This window comes from Taudactylus pleione, unplaced genomic scaffold (assembly GCF_031769625.1).
Source record: "Taudactylus pleione unplaced genomic scaffold, aTauple2 ptg000760l, whole genome shotgun sequence".
NCBI lineage: Eukaryota > Metazoa > Chordata > Amphibia > Anura > Myobatrachidae > Taudactylus > Taudactylus pleione.
Window position 1 is genome coordinate 1,272,778 of NW_028285162.1, and position 25,388 is coordinate 1,298,165.

General features: G+C 42.4%; 1 protein-coding gene across 3 annotated transcripts in view; it reads left to right on the forward strand.

Annotated features, from left to right (window-relative positions):
- TULP4 (TUB like protein 4) overlaps nt 1–25,388 on the forward strand; it is a 383,734-nt gene that overhangs the window by 106,414 nt on the left and 251,932 nt on the right. The gene's annotated exons all lie outside the window — the stretch shown is intronic.

A 25,388-nucleotide genomic window follows, 5' to 3' on the forward strand; every position in this document is an offset into this window, starting at 1 on the left:
AATGTTGAGTGACAGCATGCCCCCTTTGGTGGGCGGGCCGGGGGTGTGGCTGCCCAGACGGAGGCGTTCCCATGGGAAGTCTTAACTGGAGTTTAGCACACAGACAAGTACTGAAGAAATCACTGAAAAAGTCGCAGGGAATCCAGACGCAAATTAGCACTGGAAGGATTCACTGTAAATAAATAGCATAAAGCCTGGAGCGATGTAATAAAATCAGTCACTGGAAAAGCGAAGTTGAACAGCATTGGTAGTTGATCCAATGACCAACTACCCTTAGGTAGTTGGTCATTGGATCAGAAGATCAGCTGAGTGACTGCAGGACTGCCATTAGGAGAGACTAGTCGGGTGATACAGACTAACTGGCTGCGCTCATGACCGCCACCGCGGGAACCAGGACACATTCATGGAAGCCCTAGCAGACCCTGGGGAGAATACTTAGCCCACCACTCACCTCCACTCCCAGCAACTGAACACCTAAGCTCAAGGTCGCTGGAGCTGCCAGGAGTAGGGGCTGATGCCAGGCCGTATCCTGAAACCAAAGTTAGTAGAGGTAGGGACGTTAACCATCTAGGCACCTCCTCCCTGTTACTTCATTTGCAGCGAGTTCAAACAATTTATTTAACAAAATGTATAATAATTTGTAAATTAATAACAAGCAGTCCAGTATCAGCTACCAACAGTTTGGACCAACACATGCAATCTCCACCACCAACACTCTCATAATCAACCCTGTGGGGGGCCCAAACAAACCAAGGACTTCAGCCACAAAAGTGTCAGTCCTTGTCGTTAAAGTGCTTGGTTTATTAAACTGTGCATGTCCTTTTTAATATCCCTCATAAGAGTGTGTGGGAGGGCCCAAGAACAGTCCCATCTTGCACCTCTTTTCTTTACATCTTGCACAATTTGGGGCATTGCCGACTCACATTTTATAATTTATTAAACTGCCATCCTATCTGCTACTGTTGTATGGTAATGTCTCATAGATGTCCTATATTTTTCTTAAACGGCTGTGCGTTGTTCCGCTGCTTTGTCGCTTACTTTAGCCAGCCAGCTTGCTACAGCCTTTGGCCTATATTGGTGAAAAGTAGTGAAAACAATATCACGAGGTGGTTAAAATTGACTGGAAATGCCTGAAAATCATTGTTATTATGGTTAATAATACTGTAGGAACAAAAACAGACCCACATTGTGATTTTAGCTGTTTTAAAAAAAAAAAAAAAAAAAAAATATGAATAAAAAAAATACAGAACCAAAACACGCAAGGTTTGGTTTTGCAAAACCAAATCCAGATCCAAAACATAAAGGAGATACAGATCCAAAACCAAAATCTGCAAAAATGGCTCAGTGCACAATTATAATTATAAGGGTAGTCATGTCGTATTGGAGGGGAAAACCGCAAAACATAGTTACCAGTAAATTCCTTTTATTGAAATTTTTACATGGTAGACCAAATTTCCCACTCATGTTGTTTAGACTTAATAACCATGGCATATTAAAGGGGAAACTGCAAAATTTCATTACCAGTAATTCCTTTTCTAGAAATTTTCAGTGGCAGCCCATATTTCCCATCAATGTTGTTTAGACCTTATATTTTTAGAGACCCTGCCTCACCTGTAGCCCTTTCACTCCATTTTTTCTATTTCACACACACCCCACTACTACTACCAGCCCTGGAGGCAGACGAGGAGATGGGATTGTCCTTTCCCCTCAATGCACATTCAAAGTTCTATAGTATGTCCTGTTACTGATGTTCACCTTGATGTGCATGCAATCAGGACTTTCAACCCCCCTTACTCTGCGTGTTGCAGATCTCTGCCATCGCCATAGACCACACTTGTTTCTTGAACATGTCTCTGCCTGGCTACCTCATTTATTACCCTCTGACATCCCCACCATCATCGTGAGTTATTTCAACATCCTTATTGATAATCCACATTCTCCCTGTGCCTCCAAACTACTCTCTCTAACATCCTCTCTCGGCCTCTCTCAATAAACGAACTCCTCTACTCATTGAATGGTCACCACTTTGATCTAGTATTCTCTAAAATGTAGATAAAATATGTACTTTTATCTTCCTACTGTATTACCTCTCCTCTTGTACCTATAACCTTACAAATAAGGTGAGCTGTGTCTCCTGTGCTGACCCCAGCCTTGACTATAATCTGTAATCTCTCTATCTACTGATATCTTTCCATCCTTATTGAAGCATGCAGTGACTACACCTTTTCTGGAGACGAAAATTCTGATCCTAATTTTCTTTAGAATTACTATCCAATATCTCTGCTCCCTCAACCCTCCAAACCTATTGAGAGGCTTGCATTCACTCCCTTACACGCTTTCTTCTTCACACAACCTGCTTGATACTCTCCAGTCAGGCTTTCAACCCCAACACTCCACTGAGACATTATTGACCAAGATAGTCAATGATTTAATCACTGTTAAATCAAATGGCCATTGCTCATTTATAATCTTCTTGGATCTCTCTACTGCATTTGAAACTGTAGACCACTCTGTTCGAATACAAAAACAACATTCTCTAGGTCTTCAGGCCACTGTCCTCTCTTGATTGTCATCCTACTTATCTAATCGCACCTTCAGTGTTTGTTTCTCTGGAACCACCTCCTCTGTGCTACCTTTACAAGTTACAAGACCTCAATGGTCAGTCCTAGGTCCTCTGCTTTTCTCTATCTATACCATTGGGTCAATCCTATTAGCCGCGATGATCTCGCCAGTGCGAGTCATCGCGGCAGGCAGCCCGAATTCGACTGATATTGCTTGCAGCCACATAGGGCTCCGAGTAAATTTATGTGAATCCAGGCTCTGGTCAGTTAGTGAAGGGTGTGAGATGTGGTGCCGTTGCCGTCGCTTAAACGCCATTGAAACGGCACATCGCACTCTTCGCACCTAATAGGATTGACCCCCATGTCTCTTGGAAAACTAATTGGCTCATTTGAATTTCATTATCGTTTGTATGTGAATAACTAAATTTACTTATCCTCTCCGGATCTCTCTATGTAATGATCTGTGTTACTGACTGTCTTTCTGCCATTTCAACTTGCATGTTTTCTCTCCACCTTAAACTCGATCTTTTTAAAATGTACCTAATATTCCCACTAGTCAATAGAATTTACCTACACATTTCTATCTCTGTTAACAAAACAACAATCAACCCTAGCCCACTGCCTAGTTGTTCTTTGTTCCCCATATTCAATCTATTACCAAATGCTGTTAGATATATCTAAAAATATTTTTGTTTCTATTTTTTTCCATTTCTATGTTTTTAAGCTTTTTTTTTTTTTCAATTTTATGAGTAATTTGTTTACAATTCCTGAAGGAGTAATATCAGACTCCAAAAATTTGTATTGTCTAACACTTCTGTATAATAGTAAACTTTTTTATTATACATTTTCTATCTCCATCATTTATGAGGTAATTAATTCTATAATATTAATTAGCCTACATTCAAATATTGATTCCACTTCACCACCACTGACTGACCTAAAAACAAAAAACAAATGTCCAATGCAAATTTACTTCTAATGGGAGGTTAGTACAATGGGCACTATATGTTTTTTTCCAGTTATTCTGGAACACTGTCCAATACATCAATAAAGAAGCCCTGGAACACAACCTCCAAACCAACAATAGTCTTGCCAATTGCCTCACCTCTACACAGTTAACACAAAATGTACATGTGTTTTTCCATACTCCAACAACTCTCTGAATCCAGGCCAAAGTTACTTCCAACATTGCTATGTGACGGGACCACCACTTTTGATGTGCAGCACTTATTCTCATGTATCAAATTGTTGTGAGGAGGGCTTTTAGCTCTGTTAATGGGTGTGATACGAAATGTCGGTGGTCGGGATGCCGCCCGTCAAAAGACCGACAACTGCATCCCGATCGTCAGCATGCCGACAGGAGCTCCGTAAGTACACTAACTCCCTTCACCCCCTTCCCCCCCCCCGCACCCTAAACCTCCCTGTTGGTGCCTAAACCTAACCTGCCCCCCTTAGTGTCTAAACCTAACCCTCCCCCCTTAGTTCCTTAGTGCCTATCCCTAACCCCCCTGCCCCCGTGGTGCCTAAACCGGAGCCTAACCCTAAAGCCACCCCCCCACCAGCTATGCCAACGTTTGGGATGCCGGCTGTCGGGATATCAAACCATGGGCCGTATTCATTTATTTTCGCATCCACCATAAAGTTTCGCATGCCGGACTTTCCGCCGACATCGTGTGTTTTGGATGCGGAAATTTATCGTGCGCGCCCCCGCTATTTGCCCTATTCAATTCCAAACCACGCGAAAACGGGACCCGGCGAATATGAAACAGGCGGAAATAGTGGGGAAATCAGCCTGAACTTCCCAAAAAGATGCACTAATATTGGGAATCAATATAAATGAGTACTAATAGCTCTAATAAAGCTATTTTGGGTACTTAAGTTTTGACAGTTGCTTGCTATTAGCGTCCTTATAAAAGTGCTGAAGAATGGCATTAAGCAGTATTTTTTGGTCAAAATAAGTAGTCATGTTAAATTTGGGGTACTTTAAAATGGGTGCAAAAAAAAAAACAAATTTGAGAAACGCACCTGTTGCAAGCACCTGCAATCAAAAAACCACCTGACCCATCCTTGCAGACCTCCAAAAAGTCTATTTCACGAGTTTTTATGCTTGTCCCCTCACTTTTTACTTTATTCCCCCCCCCAAAATGAAAGTACTTTATTGGGGTGTTTTTTCAGGATTTTTTGACACAGTTGTCCTTTAGGGGACTGTCCCATGGGTTCTGAGTGGTTTCCCCACCTTTGCACCCCAAAATAAAAATTTTGCACTTTTCTCCTGCTATTCAGAGGCAAATCTTTTTCGCCTATTACATTGCAATGAATTTCCGCGTACGCGAAAAGCGGATGGAATTGAATAAGGAGAAAATTTTCCTCCACATGAAAAACCAAGATCGGCGATACTTTTCCGCGGATCTCGGCTTTTCACTGCTAATTGAATATGGGCCCATGTCGTCGGGATTCCGACGCTGGTTTTCTGCCCGTGGTTCGGGATTCAGGCATCTAGATTTTGACGCCCGGGCATCCCAAACAGCGGTATATTAACTACATCCCCTGTCAATCTGTAAACACCATGTATTGTATTGCAGTGGAATAGTCTAGCAACATGTAAATAAATGCTAATAAATATAGCCATATCTCTAGTTAACTTAAAAGGTATGTAACCTATAAGCGTATTTCAAAGAAAAGGAATTATTGGTAATTGTAATTCACGGTTTTTCACATTTTGTTTAGTTGAGTACTCCAGAAAACTGCACAAAAATGTTACTTAAGGTGGTTACCCCACTGATGAACTGTATGCAACCAGTCTGATCTAAATGTGATTTCTACCATACTGCAATCTCCATTCTCTTTGAACTGTATGCAACCAATCTAATCTAAATGTATGTAATATCTAGAATTGCTGTAATTGTCATTACCTGTTTTGTGATGTTTTCACTGAAGCATAGTTTATGATGGCATACTGGGCTGTTGCCTCAGTGCAGTTTAACACCTTAAGCCGGGTACACACTAGGCAATATGTCTGATCCTCCAGGTCGGACGGCATATCGTCCACATTGCGCTGACTATGCTCGCTCCTGCGTGTTGTAAGCGACATCGCCCATCAGGCCTGCACACAGGTCGGACGGGCGATATCAGCGGGGGACATGCTGCCAAATGCAGCATGGCCCCTCTCTGGGACCTGCCGCGGACGACCTCGTGCTGGGTACACATCGTTAAGTATGTACCTAGCTAGCAATCAGCTGCACATTTGTCTCGGGTGTAATCTGTGTTTAATCAGCCACAGTATATCTTAATAGTCACTTTAAGGAGAGCTGTGCATTCAAATACATGAAGTATTCAAATTGCAAAGTATCCAAACTGACCAGTAAAAAAAAAACAAAAAAAAAACAGCTGAACAAACATTGAACATCAACAAACTGGTATTTTAAAAAATATATATATATTTTTTTTAACGAACAGTCTAACCATGTTTAATAATGAGAGATGCACAAACACGATTTTTAAACCTATGTGTGCAAATGCTAGGTGCTTAGGACAGTGGTTCCCAAACTTTTTTGACTCTCGGCACCCTAGAGTATCAGAATTTTTTTCCACGGCGCCCCTGAGCCAATAGTTTCTTATTGATATATTCAGAAAAAAATTAAATGAAGTAAATTGTGCTTCTATGTCACCCTTAGGTTCTGTTATGGGGTGGTTGACAGGGCTGCACTTCTTTTTGTCCACACATTCTTTGATTGGCAGCCATTAGCACTGGTTTTGCCTATCACACTGAATAAAATTAATTTTATTTGGTACTGGACCACCAACCCAAGGCACCCCTGTTAGTGCCCTGAGGCACCCCAGGGTGCCACAGCAAACAGTTTGGGAACCACTGGCTTAGGAGATAACATTGTAGAATTAATTGCAATAGTGGCCAGTGAGGATCTCGATATTGTGGCTATTACAGAGTCATGGTGCACTGAAAAAAATGACTGGGACATAATTATACCGGGATATACTTCATATATAATATACTATACTATATTCAGAAAGGACAGAATTGGAAAAATTGGAGGAGGAGCAGCAATGTTTGTGAAAATAAGTATAAATGCTACTTCAATACAAAATATTTAAGAAAAAACCTGAGGCCCTTTGGGTGACCCTAGAAATGGGGAGAAGTACATTATTCACACTGGTGTGATCTATAGACCCCCAGGCCAGGGGGAGGAATTGGACAGGAACCCTTTTTTCAGGATATCACCAAAATGGATTTAAAAGGAGTAAATAATCATGGGAGACTTTAATCTACCTAATGTAAACTGGGAGGGGTATTTTGCAAGTTTCACTAGAAGTTGGAACTTTCTAAATTCCTTGTCCGGAGCATCCCTTAAGCAATTGGTGAGGGAACCAAATTGCAAAAACGCAATATTAGACCTACCACTCACAAATGGTGACAGGATATCAGATGTAACCAGATCATGCCACACAAAAACAAAGGTGTCAGGAAGGCTGACTTTGCAGAGATGGGGAGATGGGTAAATGATTCATTGGCAGATTGGAGGAACTTGGAAGGAGTGCAGGAGAGGTGGGGAAAAAAAAAGTGCAATACTAAAAGCAACAGACTTTTCTATCAAAAGGGTTAGGAAAAGCACCAGGAAAAGAAAACCAGTATGGTTCACAAAAGAAGTATTAATTAGTTTGAAAGCAAAAAAGAGGGCATTTAGGAAATATAAGCAGACTCCGAATAATGAAGATAAAGAGGTGTATCTTATCAGAAGGAAGGAGGCTAAGAAGGTGATCAGATGTGCAAAGGCACAGGCTGAAGCCAAAATGTCTCATTTTGTAAGGAAAGGGGACAAGAGCCTGGTGGAGGATGACAAGGGAATAGCAGACCATCTAAATAAATATTTTTGCTCAGTATTCCTAATAGAGGGAGATGGGAAAGGGCCATAGTTGAGTTGCAAGGACATTCATACTAATAAGGTAGATGAAACTACGTTTACAGAGGCGAAGGTCCTAACGGAACTCTCAAAACTGAAAGTGGAAAAGTCAGTGGGGCCAGATGGTATACATTAAAGGATACTAAAAGAGCTTAAAAGGGTGCTGGTAACACGATTAACAGAATTATTCAACCAGTCGCTAGCTACTGGAGTAATTCCAAAGGACTGGAAAAAAGCTAATGTAGTACCACTGTACAAAAGTGGAAGCAAGGAAGAGGCAATAACTATTGACCAGTAAGCCTTACATCAGTAGTAGGGTAAATAATGGAAACACTGTTAAAGAAAAGAGTTGTGGGATAGCTTAAATCCAGCAATTTACAGGATCCCAATCGGCATGGATTTACTGGGGGGAGATCGTGCCAAACAAATCTTATTGACTTTTTTGACTGGGCAGCCAAAGTAATAGATCAAGGTGGGGAGGCTGTAGATGTAACTTATCTAGATTTTAGTAAGGCTTTTGGCACAGTCCCACATCGCAGACTGCTAAATAAACTCGAAAGTGTGGGATTTTATTCTAAAATGGTTGAATGGATAAGAACTTGGTTGCAGGGTAGGAAACAGAGTTATAGTAAATGGAGTGTATTCACAGGAGGGAAAGGTTACCAGCGGAGTACCTCAGGGTTCTGTACTTGGACCAGTGCTTTTTAATATCTTTGTTGGTGACATTGCAAACAGTATTAAAGGAAAACTATGCCTTTTTGCAGATGACACAAAGATAGGCAAAAGGGTAGACACACTAGGAGGGGTAAAAGAAATGATTGAGGACCTAGGTAGTAGACTAGAGGATTGGTCAAACACATGGCAACTACAGATTAACGCAAAAAAATGCAAAATCATGCACTTGGGTCTCCAAAACCCAAAGGCTGACTGTAGTATCAAGGATGTTATAATGGAAACTACAGAGGAGGAAAGGTATTTAGGAGTCACTATTTCAGATGACCTGAAAGCAGGGAAGCAATGTAACAAAGCAATGAGAAAGGCAGGTCAGATGCTTGGTTGCATAGAGGAGAGGAATCTGTAGCAGGAAGAAAGAAGTAATAATGCCACTGTATAGGTCACTGGTACAGCCTCATCTTGAATACTGTGTTCAGTTCTGGAGGCCACATCTCCAGGAGGATATACATAAATTAGAGACTTTAGAAGGAGAATTAAAGTGATGCATGGCCTACAACACAAAAATTATCAGGAAAGGATAAAATTTCTTCATATGTATAGTTTGGAGCCTAGAAGGGAAAGAGAGAAAATGATGAAAACTTTCAAATATATCAAGGGTTTTAACAAGGTGCATGAGGGGGACATTCTTCAAAAGAAGAGAAGTACTAGAACACGAGGACATGCACTGAAACTGGAGGGAGGGAGGTGCAAAGAAAATTTGAGGAAAAACTACTTCACTGAAAGGGTAGTAGAAAAATGGAATCGCCATCCCATCAAAGGTGGTAGAGGCTAAAGCTGCGTATCCACTTGCTGATTAAAATGAGCGACTGAACGATAACTATATCGTTATCGTTCAATCGCTCATTAATCGTGCATGAATCTGGCATGAAAATGTTGAAAACAACCAGCGATGCGTGCTCCCACTGGTCGTTTTCGACATCAATTATCGTCTGAACATGCTGGTCAATCTGCCAATAACGACAGATTGACCATGTTCAGGGTTGAGAGAGGGTGTCTACACTGAATGACATATCGTTCAGTGTAGGCACTGCAGGGGAAGAGGAACAACTGTAAGATTACAATGTTATAATCGTACTGTTGTCCCACTATCTGCTAGTGGATACGCACCTTAAGACAGTACAGCAATTTAAACATGCTTGGGATAGACAAGAATATCCTTACAAAGAACTAAGGGTCAAATAGGGTTGAGGTTAAAAAAAGGGCAGACTAGTTGGGCCAAGTGGTTCGTATCTATGGTCAAATTCTATGTTTCTATGTAAGTTGGTACATACAAATTGTACCTCATAACCAGTTTAAGTTCAGTAAAATTTTGAAAAACTGGTTAAAAAAAAAATGTAAAATCTTATAACCTACTAGCTTTGCTACTGAGGGGAAAAAGAGAAAAAAAGCACTGGCTATGTATACAGGTCCTAACAAGTTGCATGCTTCAATGCTGCTGTATTTCAGTACTCATTAGTCCTCTAACTACTTCAATTGACTTTGGTCATAGCTGACTCTTCTTATATTACAATACATTCAGAGCTTTCACAGTGCAGTAGAAGATCCTGATCTGTATGGGAAAAGAAAGTTATAAATCTTTTGGTTACGTTTCTTCCCAGTACCCATTCCTAACCTCTGGAGTTGTCTATTCTTGCTCTTAATAAGTGATTAGGGGCTACAAAGTGTCTACAGAGCTGTAGCTGAGAAGTAACCATAGAGCGGTTTATAGTAAAGAACAGTCTGCCAATCAGTTTTAATGTATTCTCTCCTTCATCCACTAGGGGACACTGGAGGATTCATGACAGTGGGGTATAGACGTGTGCTAGGTGGAGCTGGCACTTTAAATTTTAGAAGTGTGACAAGCTCCTCCCCCCTCTATACCCCCCTACAAGTCCAGTCTTAGTTTGTGCCCGAGAGGAGCTGGTACTGTTACCAAATCCTCCTACGGGTTTCTATAGTTTTAGAATAGTGCTGCTGCGCTGAAGCTAACAAGCAATATGAAATGACAGGCAGCACCTGCTCCTGCCTGTCTGCTACATGGGAGAGACCACTCGCAACTGCTTGCAGTTCGCCTGGGGTCCCCAACTACAAAGACCACCGTCTCTGGGGTACTGTATGCCGCTGCACACAGTACGCACTGAGGTCCTCTGTTAGTCTAACCACCGCCAGCAGCCACCTGGCTCCTCAATTAGCAAGGTAGCCAGGTTAAACAACAGGTGTTTTTTTACAGCAGCTGCTCCGATTAACGGAGATGTCATTGGTACAGCAGAGGCTGTGTGGTACTTACACAGTGCGCTTACTGCTTTGAAGGTGAGCACCATAGCGGGGAAGAGGAGCCTAATTCTGGAGTCCTGCTTCTTCCAGTGGTCCCAGCGCTTCTCTGAAGTATGCTGGTGGCCATTACACGGAGGGACACTGTGTACTACTGATGCTGCGCTGAGCCTGTAAGCCACACCTGTCCTCTAAGTCTACAGTGGAGTTTAGGCTTGTTAGGATAGCACAGTAACAGCAATTAGTTACTTGTTAAAATGCCTAACTCTTTTAGCACTGCTGGAAGCACTTTTAGGGGCAAGTGTTATACTCTTTTTCTGCCCTTCTCTCCTACCTCTGCATATCTCTTTATCTGATAACCCTTTCCACTTTACTGTTATTTGTGTGGGGTTTGTATGCACCATGTCTCCTTATCCACAGGTAACTGAATTTGACTGCAAAGTATTCCACCTCCTGTGCCTACTTTATTAATTATACTTATAGGTAACTAGCTTATTCTTTACTGAATCCTTATGCTATTGTTTCTAATGCCCTATGATTTGTAATAGTTAAATTGTTCTAAGGAGTCTCTCAGTCTATTGACTGAAGTGAAGGCTTGATTTATTTCTAGCCTTAGATGTTTGGTATGTGTTCCTTGTTGACTTAAGCCATTTTTATTGCTAGCTTTCTTTGGTTGGCCAATTGGTGGTTTTCATTAATTAGTGTCCACACTTGCCTGCATTCCCTGTATAAGCGTCAGTAGTTTGGCTGGGAAGTTTTGGCTGGGTGGTGCAGGTTTTCAAAGTGCAGTGTTTTTTAAGTGCAAAACTAGCGTTAGACTTGCGTTAAACCGAGGATAAACAGAATTAGAAAAAGTTCCATCAAGCAACAAAGCTCAACGGTCTAAAGATTCAGGCTACAACTGGACTCCCTGTACAGTCACGGCAAGAACACTTCTACTGCTATTAATAATGTTGGCCTTCTGATTCTTGCATACATCTCAATGCTTATCGTACTTGTTCCCATATCAGTTTGCATCTTTCCACTTTGAAACACTGTCCTTTATCTTAGCTCTCCTGCCTAGCCTCACATCGTTTATCTGCTTACAATCTGCGTTATTTTTAAAATTCTGCACACATTAAATCCCCACTTTTAATCCTCCCTATAACAAACTTGTTAATCTGCATACATATTTACCATCACTGTTCTTTCACTTGCATTTCTACAAATCTCTTGCATTCATATCTCATTTACATTTCCAAATTTCATTCCTCTTGTTTACTTATAAACACCATGACAAGGTTTTCGTCAACTCCCTCCTTCACTCAGTCTCTACCTAATCCTCTGTTCTGCCCCCTGCTTTCACCTTTATCCTTTCCCCCTTATCTATTCCATGTCCTCCTGCTGCTCTATCCTCTGGGGGCCTTGTCTTCTCCCACACCCCCGGGCCTGGGGGTCGCCATGGTGGTGGTGTTGGGGTCCTTCTATCCACCAGTTATTCCTACCAGCTAATACCCTCTGAACCATCCCTTACATTGCCCGCATTTGAGGTTCATGTTATACACCTCCTCCAACCAGTAAACCTCAGAGTAGCTGTCATTTACTGTCACCCTGGATCTCCCTCCATATTCCTTGACAACTTCGCTTCCTGGCTCCCTCACTTTCTCTCCTCAGATCTTCCCTCCATTATCCTAGGTCTTTTTAATATTCCTATTGACATTCCCACAGAATCCTCTGCAGCTAAACTCTTTACCCTCACCTCTTCATTTGGTCTCGCCCAATGGACCTCATCACTCTCCCATGTGAGTGGGCACTCACTTGACCTGGTCTTTACTCACCGTTGTGATATTTCTGATTACTCCAATTCCCCATTCCCCCTCTCTGACCATCACCTTCTCTCTTTTAACCTATCCCTCTCTCCTTCCCCTCCTCTAACTCCTAAGGCTACCATTACTAAGCGTAATATTGAGGCTATTGACACTGTTGCTTTTTCCTCCCTGCTGGACTCTCTTCTCTGCCCTATCTTTCCTCTCTCCTGTCCTGAACAAGCTACTTCCCTGTACAATTCCTCCCTTACTTCTGCTCTTGACTCTGTTGCTCCGGCAATAACTACTCACCCTCGCAGATCCACACCACAACCCTGGCATTCCAAATGCACCAGATACCTGCAAAAGTGTTCAAGAATTGCCGAGCGTCGGAGAAAATCACGCTCTAAGGCTGACTTCCTCCATTTCAAATTTATTCTCTCTTCCTATAGTGCTGCCCTGTCTCTCTCCAAAGAAACATATTTCAAGAACCTCATCTCCTCCCAGTCCTTAAACCCCAAGCGACTCTTTGCCACTTTCAACTCCCTCCTCTGCCCTTCCCTTCCTCGCCTCCCCTCCTCGCTCTCTGCCCTTGACTTTGCCACCTACTTTACATCTAAAATTGACTCCATACCTGAGGACATCATATACCATCAGACCCTCAGCACTCCTCCCTCTCCCTGCCCTGACCACCCCTCCCCTTCTGTATCACCAACTCTGACATCCTTCTCCCCTGCTTCTGGAGAGGAAGTCATGGCCCTCATCTGGTCCTCCCCTCCTTCCACCTCCCCTCTTGACCCTATCCCTTCCCGTCTCCTCTCCTACCTGTCTCCTTCTGCATGTTCCCATCTTAGTCAGCTCCTTAATCTCTCCCTATCATCTGGCACTGTCCCTTCTGCATTCAAACATGCCCTTGTCTCCCCCATTCTTAAAAAACCTACCCTTGATCCTAACATACTTTCCAACTATCGACCCATCTCTCTTCTCCCTTTTGCTTCCAAACTCCTTGAGCGTATTGTCTACAACCGCCTTACCACCTTTCTTTCCTCCCACTCCCTCCTTGACTCATTTCAATCTGGCTTCCGTTCTCTCAACTCCACTGAAACTGCCCTCACGAAAGTCAGAAACGACCTCCTTGCTGCCAAATCCAAGGGCCACTATTCATTCTCCTTGACCTCTCTGCTGTATTTGACACTGTATACCACCCTCTCCTCCTGCAAATCCTTAACTCTCTCGGTTTATATGGCACTGCCCTCTCCTGGCTTTCCTCCTACCTCTCTGATCGTTCCTTCTCTGTATCCTCTCATGACTCCTCTTCCCCCCCCCACTTCCTCTAACAGTAGGAGTTCCCCAAAGTTCTGTTCTTGGACCTCTCCTTTACACCCTATATACATTCTCTTTCGGTGAACTTATTAATTCCTTTGACCTCCAATATCCTCTATGCTGATGATACTCAAATTTACCTTTCCATCCCTGAGCTCTCCCTCTCGCTCCTTACCCATATCTACAGCTGTCTCTCTGCTGTCTCTTCATGGATGTCCCAGCGCTTTCTTAAACTTAACATGTCTAAGACTGAGCTGATCATCTTCCCACCCTCTTCCACTACATCACCTCCCACAATTTCATTATCTATTGATGGCACAACTATCTCCTCTAGCCCCAAAGTGCGCTGTCTTGGAGTTATCCTAGACTCCTCCCTCTCCTTTAAACCACACATTCAGCACCTCTCGCAGTCCTGCCGTTTCCACCTAAAAAATATCTCCAGGATTAGACCCTTCCTCACTCAGGATGCCACTAAAACCCTCATCCACTAACTGGTCATCTCCAGATTGGACTACTGTAACCTTCTCTTAGCTGGCTTCCCAGTCTCTTACCTCTCGCCACTACAATCGGTTCTCAGTGCTGCTGCTCAGCTCATCTTCCTCTCCAGACGTTCTACATCTGCTTCCTTTCTCCTTCTGAATAGGCGCTGTTGATAGTTCAAAAAAGATAGATGAAGCAACGGTCTCTTACTTTCTCAATACATCATTTCTTTCAGAGTCCACAAATTAGTATTTTTTCTTTTCTTTCTCCCCTTTGTCCTTCAATGTACCTTTTTCTTTCATCAAAGGGAACAAAAAAAGTATATATAGTGTAACTCCGTATACAATATAGATTAAAAAACAAGCTTTTATTGCACTCACATGGTTATAAAAATAAACAAACATATAGCATTGCCAAGTTGATACAATATAGGGATTCACATGGATACTGGTACCAGAAGATGGAAACAAATGTAAAGATGGGGGTTCCGGACACCAAACCCAATCCTTGGACAGTCCTTTGATCTTTAAGTCCACAAATCCACGTCCCTTCTACTGTCACACCAAGTTTAACGCGTTTCGGATTACAATCCTTCCTCAGAAGTATGGTGAGAATAACCACTTCCCTGGTTTATATACCCAATGCTCCACCCATTTGATGACACAAATTCCCGCTCTCTCGGGAGATTCAAAGAACGGGAAGTAGTCACCACCGGACTTCCTCCGTATTTAATAGCCAGGGCAGGTGACTTCCTTGCGTTCCACCGGCAGGAAGTTGTCATTGCGTCCCGTCCACCGGAAGCCATGACAACCATATATGCCCCACGTGTCTCCGATAGCGGCGGCTGGTCACATGGAACCAGCTGCGTCATCTCCTATCGCCACCAGCGTCTCCATTCTCTTCACTGGTGGCTTCAAAAGTCCGGATCAGGAACACAAACTGGGTAGTGAACATTAATTCCAAAACACCAGAGATATATACCTCGTTGAATTCAAGTCTCGTTTCGTGTAAAGTGCAGTGCATAGAAAAAAGAAACATATCATTTTAAATAGACAAGATAAAGAATAAAAATAAAGGGGAACATATTTAATTTTTAATATACAAGATAGAAATAAATGGGGAACGTTAATTTGTAAAATATAAAACAGTACCATTTCCAACCATAAAATACATTAAAAACTTTATAGAAATATATTATAAAAACCATTTTAATTCAAATTCTCCCTTGAGCCCTAAAGGAACAAGGGTTTTTAGTTTGTGAATCCAAGTCATTTCACATTTGGCTAATCTGACATCTAAATCTTTAGCTTTCCAACTTGGAATAATTTGTTGAATACCACAACAAGATTTTATACACGAAGGATTAGATTGATGATGTGTTTTAAAATGGGTGGAAACTGTATGTGTTTCTAAGCCTTTTTGGATGTTATACACGGGTTCAGCTAATCTGGTTTTAAGATTTCGGCTTGTCCTACCTACATATACCAAATTACACATACATATCAAAATGTAAATGAAATTTTTTGAATTGCAGGTAATAAAATCTTTTATACTATAACTGTTATCTTTTACCTGAAACTCCTTTTGTTTAATTGGTCCTTTTACCATTTTACACATTTTACAACAGCCACATCTAGGATAGCCTATACTTCTACCACTTATTCGTTTATTCATTTCCAAAGAAGTCCTCACTAATGTGTCTTTTAGTGTAGGAGCTTTCTTATATATAAAGACAGGTTTATTGGGTATTATATCTCCAATTACTGGATCTTGTTTTAAAATTCTCATATATTTTCTAAATATTGCCTCTAATTCTCTATGTTGTGAATGGAAACTGCTCAAAAAAGACCATTCAAATTTATTTTCTTTTATATTTTTATTCTTATTGTCATTTTTCTTCACTAAGAGGTCACTCCGATCAATCTCAGCTACATTATCCTGAGCTTCCTTTAGGCTATATTCAGTGTAACCTTTCTCCAGAAAACATTCTTTAGTTTCATTAATCTGGATTTTACAAACTTCTGGTTCTGTACAGTTACGTTTAGTTCGTAAGAACTGGCTGAATGGAATACCTTCCATCCAGTTCTCATGATGTTCCTATGGGTTTTTGTGTGTAATTGTCCATTTTTTACATAAATATTAAGATCTAAAAACACAGTTTCCACTTGGCTTATGGAAAAAGTCAGTTGAATGTTAAAATCATTACAATTTAATGACTGACATGAAGCCTCCAGTGTCCCCTAGTGGATGAAGGAGAAAACAGGATTTTGGTACTTACCGATAAATCCCTTTCTCCGATTTCATAGAGGACACTGGACGCCGTCCCTGCGCTGTTCCTTCCTGCCATGGTTGTAGTCATTATATGTTATGACTGTTTGCGGTTTCCTTTGTGTTACTGTTATTTAAAACTTTATACACTTTCTGTGTTATGTGTACTTGCTTTACCTCCTCCTCTTCAGTTTGCTTTTTCCAGCTCTCCTTGGGCACAATTTCTAAGACTGTACTTGTAAGGGAGTATAGAGGGGGGAGGAGCTAGTCACACTTCTAAAATGATCAGCGTTGCTATCTACAAGATAGCAGTGCCAATCGGCAGGACATGTATACAGTGACTGCTGCGGTGACTGCCGGCTCCAGGGCTGCATGTGGGATCTCGCGATACTTGCGAGATCCTGCGCATGCTCAGTGGAGTTGGCCGGGACTGAGACACAGCGCATTAGCACTAGGCTGATGCACTATGTCCTCAGGCAGGGATCGCTGGAGGGGGGAGTTAACGCTCCCCCTCTCCGGCTGATGAGATGTTAATACATTTCATTGTGAATGCTTCCTGCTTTGCCTCGGTATAATACATCTCCCCCATTAAGCTGTGTCTACAGTAGTAGTACTGATGTCATCACTTCAGTGTTTATTAGGAAAGTTGCACATTATAAGAAATAATGCACAAGCTACTGTAAATGATTAGTTATTAGACGTTTCTGAGGAGTTGTGTAACCATATAAAGTATAAGGGGTACATTTACTAAGATGGGAGTTCTAAGAAGTGATGTTGCCCCTAGCAACCAATCAGATTCCAGGTATTATCTTCTAGAAGGTGCTAGCTAAATGAGAAGTAAAATCTGGTTGCTGTGGGCAACATCACTTCTTAAATAGAACTCCCATCTTAGCAAATTTACCCCTAAGATTTAAGGTAGGGAGTTTAACATTATATTATAAATAGGATGATTAAGATAATAGGATTTACTTTTGGCGTCATGGGTTCAAAAGTGGGATTGATTCGTTTTTTTTTAGGTATATCCGATGTGGTGTGATTATCTACAGTAGGGAAGTATGAACAGGTCACTCAGGCCACAAATTGTTTCCAATTGTATACTTATGCCTCTTTTTCCACTTTTTGTTTCCCTCTTCCTTCTTTCCATTAGTACTGATTTTTGATCTTTATTGGAGGGATAAAAGAGAACACATAGTTTATATTAAATTTTAAGCTATGTCTACTGAAAAATCCAGATATGTTAAAGGCCAACGCTACTCCTCACCTCTAAGGCGGGAATTCAAGTGTGTTGTGCACCGGCAGCCACTAGATGGCACGCGGCGGAGCAATTCAATTGTGGCTCCGTTCGGGTGTGCACAGCAGCCGACGCTGGCATTTTACTCGCAGCCCCTCGAGCTGACGAGCAGAAATTACCGAAAAGTGAACCGTTTTTGGCGCATATGGACAAGTCTTTTAGGTGGTCTATTAGGTGGACAGCACGATTCAGGGTACAGCACTTTACAGGGAGACAATACTATGCAAGGGACAGCATTATACAGAGGACAGGTCTATTAGGTGGACAGCATAATACAGAGGGCAGCACTATATATCTATATATCGCTAATGCTGATCCTCACCTCTATGGGGGAGTTCAAGTGTGTCGTATTGTGGGCCATATCAATTTTCTTAAGATTACAGCCTATCAATTTACAACAACTACTAGTGACATCAATCATACAGATGTGTCTTCACACATCTTTGCTGCAGTTCATGCCAAATAGCCCCTCTCGGCGCACCAGGTACCGAGAGACTCTGCTAGCATCGAGCTTTAAATTTGCATCTGATTTTGCCGTAAATGTGACTAGGACGCACCAGATATACAGTACAAGTGTTGCATATCAAATTAATCAGTGCAGTCACCTGCTGCGCCCTAGTCGTAATGCATTGTGTGACTAAGATGCGTTTTCAGGGAAAAAAGATGCCTAATGCTAGCAGAGTTGGGAAAAATGAACATGCTTTGTTCCTCATACATGTGCATAAGAAATTACTTGATCTGTAAACAAGGGTCATTTACAACTAAGCTGGCACAGCGCATTGAAGTACGTGCAGCCTCTGTCTGATTGAGAGCCTTGCTCGTATGCAGGTGCTGGCCCATCTTCCCGCAAAATTTTCTTCATATATAATGACTTTAACAACTATTGCTGGATTGTGGTTCACAAGAGTGTGAAAAAATGTGTGCACTGGAAAAAAAAAAAAAGTATAAACCTAGTTTAAACGCTATTGCAGCTTGCGTCCAGAAAAAAATAATGCAAATTGTGCACATAAGCAGACTGAAGCACATCTGAGATGAGGCCATCTCTGGCTGGCCAGCATATGCTTCACCAGGGGCTGGCTGGCAACTTTTAGCCCGGGGGCAAATGCATGCAGGCGGCCCTGGCAGAGAAGTAGCGTGTAGCCAGGGTGCCTGCAGAACGTGCGTGCTACGGAGCCCCCCCCATCCCCCCTTCAAGTGTTCCAGGGAGGAGGCGGGTCCATATGGGATTAATGTAAAGTAAAAATAAAGATTAGGGACAGCCCCGTCGTGGTGCCCATATGCAGTGCCCAAGAGAGGACCCCCTTATGCAGGCCTCCAGTAGTGCCCCCAGTAGTGATCCCCCCCCTATGCAGTGCCCCTTATACAGTGCCCCAGTAGTGGTCCCCCCTGTGCAATGCCCCTTGTGCCCCCAGTAGTAAGCCCCTTATATAGTGCCCCCAGTAGTGGTACCCACTATGCATTGCCCCTTATATAGTGCCCCCAGTAGCAGTCCACCCCCCATGCAGTGCCCCCAGTAGTGGTAACCCTTATGCAGTGCCCCTTAAATAGTTGCCCCAGTTGTCCCCCCCCACTTGAAGTGCCCCCAGTAATAATCCCCAGTAGTGGTCTCCCTCTTGTAGTGCCTCCAGTAGTAGTCCCTCACTCTTGTAGTGCCCCCAGTAGTGGTTCCCCTTTTGTAGTGCCCCCAGTAGTAGTAGTGCCCCCAGTAGTAGTAGTCCCCCCTCTTGTATTGCCCCCAGTAGTAGTAGTTACCCCCTTGCAGTGCCTCCAGTAGTGGTTCCCCCCTTGTAGTGCCCCCAGTAGTAGTAGTCCCCCCCTTGCAGTGCCTCCAGTAGTGGTTCCCCCCTTGTAGTGCCCCCAGTAGTAGTAGTCCCCCCCCTTGTAGTGCCCCCAGTAGTGGTCTCCCCCTTGTAGTGCCCACCCCTCCCCCAGTAGATACACGTAATAAAAATAAAATAAACGCTTACCTCAATCCCCGCTCCCGCCGTCGCCATCCGGTCCTCCGTCTGTCCTTCCCGGGCCGGGACGCTCTGCATTATGGGAGAGACATCATGACGCCTCTCCCATTGCCCACTGCGGGAGCCGGAAGATGGAGCGGCTCATGCAGTGGGCGCAGCAGCAGCTAATGAGAGTCTGACAGACTCTCATTGGCTGCTGATCAAAACAAACACACAGCTGCCGGTGCCGGTGGCTGTGTGTTTGTCACTTGAGTAGTGCTGACCGAACGCCGTCTGGTCAGCGCTACACACGCGGTGCAGTCTGTGTCACCAGTGACACAGACTGCCCACGGCCCGCATGACGCTGCGGCCTGGGGGGCACATGGCACCCTGCCCCCCGGCCCAGCCCACCACTGTGCTTCACTCTTTCTCCACAGCTGGAAGGCGGCATTTGTAACCCAAGCCCCTGGTGCATTTCCACTTCAGACAGATCTAGATGCAAATGCGCCTTAATTAAACTCATTTTTAAACAGCGCTGCTTCATAATAATTATAGAATATTAATACTTTTACTTTAACACTGGGGCTTTATGGCCTACGGGTACGCCAACATCCAAATTAATATATTACCTTTTTAAGCACTTCGCACCAGCTAACGTTTGGAAAAAATTTATACATTTTAACACTGCTTATTAACTTTATTAACTAAGAACTCTACATTAGTGGAGTAAAATCATAATTTGAGATGTTTGAGGTTGCACCTTAATCTGAGGGTCTACAAACCTATTATGAATATGTAACAGACACAGAAACATGACTTGTTGGACACATCTACAAACATGACCTAGAGAAGTGGCTATCCTTCTGCAAATGGGGTCCTACTATTTTTGAGGCAGACTTGATTAGAGATGGTGCAAAAAAAGAAAAAAAAAAGTAATTCAGCATACATTTGTTTAACAGTGCAATTATGTGCTCGTAAATAGAAAACATTTAGACTAGATGTAATACACTGTATTTTACATTGAATAGTTGTAGCCTGCGCACTGTGCAAGTAACACATATATGGTCTGACTTGGGATAGCTACAACCTATATCTACTGTTATCAGTGCAAATTCATTGTGTGGCAGTTTCACACAAGCGATATAGTGTAAACCGAAGTATAATTTCTTCAAGCTGGAGAAACACATAGCAAATAAATTCACAGAACATTCTTCATTGGCATGTATGTATCTACCTGACCTCTGCTGTGAATAGAATAGGAAAGTAGTCTTTGTCATTGTGGTAAACTCATCCTTATTCACAATTATAGAAAAGTAATTAGACATTCTCTCATACTGTATGTTTGTTGTTTCTACTCAGTGATACAGTGGATGATGAGGTAAGGACCTCATCATCTAAGATGAGGCAGCACGATAGAGGAAATCATAAGATGTATTTCATACTGTACCGTGTTAGTCACAGGATGAAACTGAATCTGAATTTCCAGAGGTGATGGCAAAAGGTCAAGCTAATCACTCTCAAAGAAATAGGACACACACTGCGATGGTTCACAGAGAAGATATTGGTGACAAATGCTGTTAAAGCACCAACACATTTATCTTGATGTCAGAAATAGGCATAAAAAGAGATGGCCTGCAAAGTATAAATGACAGAAGAACTATTGCTGAGAAATGACCCATGTTGTATATGTTCCATTGGTAGTGCTATTCCATTTTGAAAAAGATTTCCCAGAGTGCTTTTGGAATTGTCATGTCAGCACCTCAGTTCCTTTCCTTTTTCAATAGTTCTCTTCCTTATTTAGGGATCAACTGGGGTCGGTGCATACAAAACCAGTGCCTTTATTTTTTAAACCCAACTGTTAACCGGATTACTAGTCAAGGGACATCATTTACTCATTACCTTCCTATATAATACAGCTTCTTTGTTGGATATGTGGTTCATTTTGCTGCCAGATATTCTTTGTCATATACCAGTGTTTTAACCAATCCAAAGAAACAGGATTTTTTAAAGCCCGCTTAGACAACTGAAGCTGAAACACAACATGGTTGATTTTGAAATGCACTGTTCTTTGTTACCAAGCTTTGTACTGCAACTATGTGAGCAGTATAGTGGGAGCATCTCTTGGACCAGTGATTCTCAAACTCTGTCCTCAGGACCCCACACAGTTCACATTTTCTTGGTCACCCAGCAGGTGCACAGGTGTGTTCATTACTCACTGACACATTTTAAAAGATCCACAGGTGGAGCTAATTATTTCACTTGTGATTTTGTGAGGAGACCTGGAAAACATGAACTGTTTGGGGTCCTGAGGACCGAGTTTGAGAACCTGTGTCTTAGACACTGATGATATTAAAATGAACCTCTATATACCCCTGCCTGTACCTTCTAAAATCCTTCCTATAAACCTCTAAGGATGACGCTAATTTGCGTACGCAGTCATACAATAAATAGAGACTCCAGACTCAGAACATGTGGTTCCAAAGCACAAAGTATTATTCAAGTAAAAGTACAGTCAGTTACACGCTATGATCTGTGTACAATTTAGCGCAAAGGAATTATACAGACCCAAGTACAGTATACATACGCAGCGCCTCTGGACCAGATCCCGGCATTCAGAAAGAAAACCTCCGTCAATCAGCATTCACCAAGAAGACTAAAGACCCAGTGTTTGAGCAGACATGTTTATACCCCCCCAGAATAGACAGGACAATAGAGAAGTTTCTTGCTTATGCCATTGGTTCCCAGGGGAGAAGCATATGTTACAGTGCATTTAACAGGCTGTTTCAAATAGACTCGCCCAGCCTCTAACAACTGAGGGTCTTTTCCCTCCCGCCTCCCCATGCTGCTTCCTAACAGTTGTTCAGAAAATATACATTTTGTTGCTTGTAGTTTCTGCGGTCCATAAGTTGAGAATGCATGATGCGATCTCCACACCGATAGTACCGGAATTCTGTTGAAAGAGTACGCATCAGTTCGAAACCAAACACGGCTTTCTTAGCATGTATAAAACCTTAGTTATCAAATATCTTTATTTCTCAGCATTTAAACTAACTGAACCAACTTAAATCATATACTTTATATCAAACCCTGAATACTCACACATTACATATTCACACATAAGGTTTAATAAGCTTTAAAGACGTATTAATGTGTGTATGAGGAAGGGTGCACTTAACTCAGTAAGTGAACATCTTAGGAGTGTGATATCTTGAGCCAGATAGTTCCACATGCCCACTCTGTCAGCAGTCCTCCCCTCCTGTCCCAGGCTTCAAAAGAAAAACTCTTTATTCTCCCAGTCTCTTGTGTGAAATACAAATAGCCCAGCTACAAGAGTCAGACCTAAGATGACACTCTAGTCTTTGAAATCATGTCATTGCAGGAAGCCTGCTAATGTAGGTGTGTATTCGAGCCAGACCACCTGTAGTGAGGGCAAACACTATCCAGGAAGCTTATCTACACAAGCTAGTTGTCACGTAGCCATTTGCTCTATTCATCTAATGCAGTCAATTTTGGAATACTGTAAAGCCATTTCTGAAATATATATATCCTTTATAATACGTAAAGTAATGAAATAGGCTTCTGGTGAATCGCCGTAACCTATGGCGATGGTCACAGATGCATTCGCATGATGCTAATAGTATTATCGCCACATGTACTAAAGTGTGAGTTTATCTAAAATGGCGCTTAGGCCGCCATTTCGCAAAAAGGCATCTTGCGGCCAGTCGCAAGATGGTGTCGCTGCGATTCAATTTTAAACTGATCTTGTCTCAGCCAATAATCCAGTTTCGACAACGCATCAACACAAACACAACTTACAGCCAAATTTGAAAATAAGAATATGGACAAATGCCATCGGGGTGGTGGCGCCATGTTTGAAGTGGGACAGGGGCTGCCAGAGTTAGAGCTTATGTAATTCTTAGTACATTGGTGAAAACAAAGTTAAAACATTGTAGATAGTTCAGATACTTTGTTGACTTAAACAAAAGCATAAATGCAGTAGATCACTAGTTTACTTTCACATGCATATGTACTGAACTTATCTTTAAATTAAACATAGTAGATAATTCCAAATACGTCCTTCCACCTTCTGCACTCTGGATCTAGTGTTCTCGCTAGGTTGATTTAGCAGAGCGATACGCCCTGCCAGTTTTGTAAGATGCAGAATGTGCCTTGCCCTTTTCCTGAGTGCCTTTCTGAGCTCCGGACAAAGCCATTGGAGGAGGTTTGTGTCACACCGCCTCCTGCACTCTGAAGAGAGACTGGGGGTTGGACCTCTATCTATTTCCCTCCATCTGCGGCCATTTCTGAATCTCGGTGCTGCAGTCAGCACGATTCCACAGCCTCAGTTAGCACTCTTCAGCAATCTAGTCTGAGGTACTCGCATGTATTATGGCATACATGTGTTATGGCATATTTCATGAATTGACACTGCTGTGTGACAAATGAATTGGGGACACAGAAGTGTGGAATGCTGTGAATTGGTGGTACTGCTATGTGTTGTATTAGGGATTGGGTATACTGCTGTGTGGTATATTAGGGTTTGGGGGTACTGCTGTTATATTAGGGATTGGGGGTATTGCTGTGTTATATTAGGAATTGGGAGCACTGCTTTGTGGTATAAAGAACTGGGAGCACTGCTTTGTGGTATATTAAGAATTGGGAGCACTGCTTTGTGGTATATTAAGAATTGGGAGCACTGCTTTGTGGTATATTAAGAATTGGGAGCAATGCTTTGTGGTATATTAAGAATTGGGAGCAATGCTTTGTGGTATATTAAGAATTGGGAGCAATGCTTTGTGGTATATTAAGAATTGGGAGCAATGCTTTGTGGTATATTAAGAATTGGGAGCACTGCTGTGTGGTGTATTGGGCTTTAGGAGCACTGCTGGCATATTAGGAATTGAGGACACTGCTGTGTGGCATATTAGGAACTGAGGACACTGCTGTGTGGCATTTGAGAAATTGGCACTGCTGTGTGGCATACTGGGAATTGGGGGCACTGCTGTGTGCCAATTATAGATTTGGGCAATTCTCTAAGACCAATTATCTATTGGGACACTGCTATGGCATATTAATTGGGGACACAGCCATGTAGCATATTTTGAATTTGTGGATACTACCGTGTGGCATATTGAGAAACAAAGGGGTTGATGTATCAAACAGTGAAACTTGTGGAGCAGTTGCTCATGGCAACCAATTAGTTTCTACCTATCATTTATAAAATGTACTTGATAAATGGTACCTCAAAAAAAGGTACCTTCTCCTGTGGTCCACTTCTCTACTCTTTTCACTGCTTAATACATCAAATCCAAAGTATCAACTCCATTGTTTGCATTAATACAGCATCTCATCACAGTGCGCAAAATAGAAATCTAAAATACAGATGTGTCCTCCTACATCTATCCTCGATATGCCACGCAGCTCGACATGCCTGGTGTGAGTGAGCCACCAGGTCCTGTGCAACTCTGCTAGCGTCAGGCGTTTTTTCCTGAAAATATGTCTTCATCACAATGTGATAAGACTAGGATGCATCAGAAGACTGCTTATTAATATGATATCCAACACTTGTATATCTATGTGCGACTAAGGCCCGTATTCAATTAGCCGTGAAAAGTCCCAGAATTTTCGCCTGTTGTACTTCCCGCCTCATACGCCTGTTTGGGATGCAAATTTGCGGCATGCGCATCCCCGCGTTTCATCCTATTCAATTACAGAACAGGCGAAAACGCAAATAGGCGAATGCATAACAGGTGGAAAGTACTGAATACATTGGGGGAATCAGTCTGTACCCCAAAATAAGACGCTCTGACACTGGAAATCATTACAGATCTGTGCTATTAGCA